This window comes from Dendrobates tinctorius, unplaced genomic scaffold (genome assembly GCF_039654945.1).
Source record: "Dendrobates tinctorius isolate UK_male_01 unplaced genomic scaffold, ASM3965494v1 ptg000086l, whole genome shotgun sequence".
NCBI lineage: Eukaryota > Metazoa > Chordata > Amphibia > Anura > Dendrobatidae > Dendrobates > Dendrobates tinctorius.
Genome location: NW_027361754.1, coordinates 3,369,853 through 3,375,852, shown reverse-complemented (window position 1 = coordinate 3,375,852; position 6,000 = coordinate 3,369,853). Strand labels below are relative to the sequence as shown.

The following is a 6,000-nucleotide window of genomic DNA, read 5'->3' as shown; positions in this document are numbered from 1 at the left end:
TTGCTGATGTCTCCATCCTGATTGAACATCCTATTTAAACCTGGAATTGCCTTCCCTTCCTTGCAATATTATTGAGTTACCAGCCGTTAGTCAAGCGTCCTTTCACCTGCTCCTTAATTCTACAATGACATTGCTGCTCCTGTGTACTGACTCTTGGCTATCCCTGATTATGCTACGTGCTGCTCCTTTAAACTACATTGGCTATCCCTGATGGCACTACCTGCCGGTGCTGCCCCTAGAGTACCACTACTCCAACCCAGGTCACATACATACTGTGTAGGGTGTATCATACTTGGTAGAGGGCTGTGAGAGCTCATACTATATAGGGGATATCATAGTTGTTGGAGGCTTGAGGGCATCATACTGTGTGAACAGCATCTTACTTGGCATCATACTGCGTAGGGGATATTAAACTTGGTAGATGGCTGTGAGGGAATCATGCTATGTGGGGGTATCATACTTGGCGGGGGCCTGTGGGCATCATACTATGTGGGTAATGTTAGAATCTGCTCAGTTTGTGACTTTCCACCATTTTCTTGTAGTGTTCTGGCTGCTGGTCTTTTTCCCCTGGTGCTGGGTTTGCCTTTGGTCACCCTTTATTAGCCTGCACCTGTCTCCCATTCCTTGCTGTTGCTGGACAACAGTGTTAATCCACTTGAAGTCTGGCTTGGAACCTTGCTTTGCTTTTTGTGTGTTTAATTAGTGCAGTTCTGGGACCTCTGGTTCTGCTAGGCTTAGTTTCTGTTTTTAGTTTGTTTCTGCAGCCTTCTTTGTGTTTTCTGTTAGGAGGTGACCCGTTTTTGTACCCAGTCCTTATATCTTTCAGGGACCCCCTTCCCCCTATCTATAGGTCTTTGCTTGAGATTAGCCTAGGATCGTCGGTGGGTCTATTCACAAGGAATGGGTCACCCACTCCATCGTAGGGCATCAGCCTAGTCGCAGTACAGGGTCAGTTTTCCCCCTCCTACCCTAGTCCTGTGCTGCAGAACCGTAACAGGTAGTATTATACTTGGTGGAGGCCTGTGAGGGAATCATAATGTGTGTTCAGAATCATACTGTGGGGGGTATCATACCTGGTGGGGGGCTGTGAGGGCATCATACTGTGAGAGGGGTATCATAGTTTTCGGGGGGCTTGATGGCATCATACTGTGTAGACAGCATCTTTCTTGACAGGGGGCTGTAAGGGCATCATACTGTGTAGGGGGTATTACACTTGGTAGAGGGCTGTGAGAGGATCATACTGTGTGGGCAGTTTCATACTTGGCGGGGGAGCTGTGAGGGCATTAGACTGTCTAGTCAGTATACTTGGTAGGGGGCTGAGAGGGCATTATTCTGTGTAGAGAGCATCAGACTTGGCAGGGGGCACTGACATCAGCATACTGTGGGAGGCTATGAGGTCTCAGAAATATATAGCTAGGGAGCCTAACGGATTATGACTCCATATTGTCAGCCTTAAACACACCTGCCCCCAGCCCACTTACAGGGCCAGACAGGGCTCACACCCAGGGCAGCGGGGTACTCGGTACCGGGCCGGTGTCAGGGGGAATGTGTGCCACAGCAGCGGTGACCCAGCCCGTGGCCCCGGGCGCCCAATATCAATGGCGGTGATGTTAATGGTGTAATAGTTTATTTGGATAGTTCGTGACGCCATCCGTGGTGTTTGGCAAGTGAGATGTTGAGCCAACGCTGCATGCAGATCCACTGGGACTGATGGTGTGGTGCAGCAAAGATGGTGTAGCTCCCCACAGGTGGAGCTGTAGTCCAGGGCCGGACTGGGACTAAAATTCAGCCCTGGCATTTGAAGTTACACAGGCCCACTAGTTACAAGAAGTGAGAGGAGATTAACATGACTATATAACATGTAGTCAGAGCTGTGCCCAGTATTTCAGCTCAGTCCTATTTATTGCTTTTAGGTACAGTACTCCTCCCAAAGCTCTGTCCCCTTTTGTACGCACGGTGACAGAATTACTGGCAGAACTGCTATCCATTGGGCAACCAGACCCCCTGGTCATAGCTGCCTCTATCATACCTCCCAACTTTTGAGGGAGGGAAAGAGGGACAAAGACTGCGGCGCGCGCAGCAAATTTTAGGCCACGCCCGGCCACACCCATTCCGCAACTAGTCACACCCATGTCCACGCCTAATCACACCCATTTAGCACTGCTGATCACACTGACTTGTACTGAGGGCACAGTGGCTGGCATTATGGACACACTGACTGGCACTAAGGAAGAGAGAAAACAGAGAGAGAGAGAGAAAAAAGAAAAAAGAGAAAGAAAGAAAGAGGGGAAGGAAAGAAAGAACAGAGAGAGACAGAGAAAGAAAGAAGTAAAGAAAAGAAAGAAAGAACAGAGAGAAAGAAAGAGAGGAAAGAAAAAGAAAGAAAGAGGGGAAAGAAAGAACAGAGAGAGAGAAAGAAAAAAGAAAGATTAGAGAGAGAAAGAAAGAACAGAGAGAGAGAAAGAAAATGAGGGAAAGACAGAACAGAGAATGAGAAAGAAAGAACAGAGAAAGAAAGAAAAAGAGAGAAAGAAATAAATAAAGATTCTATAAAGATACTACAGCAGCCCGGCTCCCATTGTAGTGCCCACCTGAGCCTCCCGATGCAGGACATATCATGATCCGCTCACATGGCCGGCATCCCCGATTCCAAGGCGATCCTGCTGTCTGCGCTGTCGGAGGAGGACACTGTGATGGATCTGAAGCATTCCTGGTTCTGTTACAATCTCCTCAAGAAATTATCTCATTTCCGGTCAGCTTCAAGCACATCACTTCAGGTGGAACATCATGTGTGTGTTTTAAAATGCTCCTCGGGGCTCCGCCAAGTACTCCTGTGTCCGTGGGAAAAGCACGCTTTGTATGCTTTGTACACACTTGGCTCCGCTCCGTACATCCCGTACACATAGGGCTCCACTCCGTACACACACGGCTCCCCTCCTTATAACCCATACACACGCGGCTCCGCTCCGTACACCTCGTACTCATGCGGCTCCGCTCCGTACACCTCGTACTCACGCGGCTCCGCTCCGTACACCTCGTACTCACGCGGCTCCGCTCCGTACACCTCGTACTCACGCGGCTCCGCTCCGTACACACGGCTCCGCTCCGTACACACGCGGCTCCTCTCCGTACACCTCGTACACACGGCTCCGCTCCGTACACCTCGTACACACGGCTCCGCTCCGTACACCTCGCACACACGCGGCTCCTCTCCGTACACCTCGCACACACGCGGCTCCTCTCCGTACACCTCGCACACACGCGGCTCCTCTCCGTACACCTCGCACACACGCGGCTCCTCTCCGTACACCTCGCACACACGCGGCTCCTCTCCGTACACCTCGCACACACGCGGCTCCGCTCCGTACACCTGGCCCACACGCGGCTCCGCTCCGTACACCTCGCACACACGCGGCTCCGCTCCGTACACCTCGCACACACGCGGCTCCGCTCCGTACACCTCGCACACACGCGGCTCCGCTCCGTACACCTCGCACACACGCGGCTCCTCTCCGTACACCTCGCGCACACACACGGCTCCTCTCCGTACACCTCGCACACACACGGCTCGGCTCCGTACACCTCGTACACACACGGCTCCTCTCCGTACACCTCGTACACACACGGCTCCGCTCCGTACACCTCGTACACACACGGCTCCGCTCAGTACACCCCATACACATACAGCTCTGCTACATCTACCCTGTAAACCCCTCCTGACCCCACACATACTTATCTCATCAAGCAACATGACAACAGCACAGCAGTCTTGCAGACACCAAGAGGCAAAGCTGAGCGCACAGGACCTGTGATGAGGTCACAGGAGGGGCGGAGTCAGGGGTCTGGACAAAGGCTCCTGATCATGTGACCCCCTGACTCCTCCCCTCCTGTGACCTCATCACAGGTCCTGCGAACGGAGAAGGCAAGCAACACTGTGAGTGGCTGCGGGGGCGGGGGGGTCTCATGCTGCGGCGAGGAGGCATGGTGGCTTATCTCCCTGCAGTGCGGGAGGAACTTGGAAACTATCACCACCATGCCCGCAGAGGGCCGGCGGCAGGAGCAACAGTGGCCGCAGCAGCTGGCAAGCGGCCAGATGATCGGGAGCTGCCGCCCGCGGCCCACATGACAGCGGCCCAGCGGGAAAATGCCCGGTTGGTTATATTGCCAATCCGGGCCTGCTGTAGTCCCAGGGCAGTGTAGGTGCAATGGATGAGGAGAGGCGCAGAATGGTATAGATGTTGTTACCCAGATGTAGCGGTGCTGTAATAACTGGAGGACACCAGAGTATGCGGTTCCAAAGCTTTACTCACTGTTTGCAGTTCACACAAATGCCTGCCTCCGCACTGTGTTCTTCAGGTCAGGGCCCCAGCCAACCTCCAGGCAGGATAGGATTCTCCCCTCCACACTCCGCCAATATGTACCTTACTGAACGACTCCTCCAATGCGCCTTTAGGTGCGAAGCACTCCAGTACTTAGTTACCCTGGAATGCCTCTCTCTATTTGTTCCTAGTCTCTACTTGTATGACAGACAGCTGTAGCCTGCTTTGGGGACTCTTCTCTGCGTCCCGGCTCTCTATTCAGTTGCTGTTGTGTCCCAAGTCTATGATGGGAGTAAGGCGTTAGTGGCTCAATACTCCTCCAGTGTCTGTTGCCCGACATAAAGATCCAATCAACCTCGGGGACCGGGCCCCGGCCTTTGCGCTCTGGACTGGAAGGGTTCTCTCTCTTTCTCAACCTGCTTCCCACCGTCCTTCTATTCTCCTTCGTTCCGATCTGTTCTATCTCTCTTATGGAATCTGTAGTCTCCAGTCTACGTCTCTTTCCTTCTGTTCCTTTCCCGTGCCAGCTGGCTCAGGTCACTGAGGCAGCTGCAGCACTCCTTCCTCCATCCCTCTTCCAGGCATCCTCACTCCTGTCTGAGTAACTTCCTCTCTCCACTGACCTTCTGTCAGACTGACCTTCCCTCTCTTTTATAGCTAACTCCACCCGCCTCCCCAGCACCTCACGTGTTACGAAGCCAGGGACCACAAAAGGCACCCTATGACCTTTCCAGCATAAAGCATGGATGGGTCCCTGCTGAACTATCCTGTGTGTGGGGTGCAGGTGTTGGAATGTGAAAGGGAGTTCCCAGCCTACCTGGATGGTGAGGTACTACACCTTAGGAGAAGGTGCAGTACCTCTGTGGCGACGGAAGCCTCAGGGGCACCACAGATATGTTCGCTGTGGTCCATAAACTTCCTGCTTTGTGGGACTTACTCCCTTTTATATACTGTGCTATTCAGTAATTTTAGGGTAATTCCAGAACTGAGGAGGATCCTGGATTTTTGACTTTTGCACATGTAGAATACTAGACTCTGTTTCTCATTTTTTGCAATTGCTAAACAATTCTGCTTTCTATGCTACGCTCTACATTAATATTCTGTATTGCCGCCAACCACAACTATAATCTCCCCGAGCTTCTCATTTCAGCTGCCACCAAGTGGTGTCCTAGACTTTGTGGAGGGCTGTACACGAGATACTAATTTAACGCCATTCCCCAACAAACTTCCATCTCTGCAGCCCATGAAATTACTTCTTGCCTCAAATGTGCTGCTAATAAAACTATTTACCTATACCTCCCTTAAATTAGCGGCATAATATTTATTCCTCGCACCAGTGCCGGTCTGGATTTTAATTCTGAAGTTCTGTCGTATACGGTGGAAAGTTTCCGCCATCTCCGATCTCATTCATTTATCAGTTTATTTCCTAAATCAGAGTCTATGACTTCTCCTGTCTTCAGCCGGCAGCGGAATAAAACCTGTATATGGATGTAATACATGAAGATTGTGGCTGCGTAGGACACGCCACCCTCTAATGAAGCTCTCCAAAAATCACCATTATGAAAATCCTCTTTTTAATAGGTTTTTTAAGGAAATGTTCTTTGCCCGGGCAGAGAATTAACCAGCATCATTATATTTGTCAAGACCAATTGCGAAAATAGTTATGTGAATGTAATGGCGT

At 51.4% G+C, this 6,000-nt stretch overlaps 1 protein-coding gene across 1 annotated transcript in view; it reads left to right on the top strand.

The window, feature by feature from the left end:
• The first annotated feature begins 3,855 nt into the window (after window positions 1–3,855).
• Window positions 3,856–6,000, top strand: part of TMEM218 (transmembrane protein 218) — a 32,538-nt gene continuing 30,393 nt past the window's right edge. Inside the window, exon 1 of the mRNA XM_073584904.1 lies at window positions 3,856–3,934. The gene's annotated coding sequence lies outside the window, so the exon portion shown is untranslated. The remainder of the gene's footprint in view (window positions 3,935–6,000) is intronic.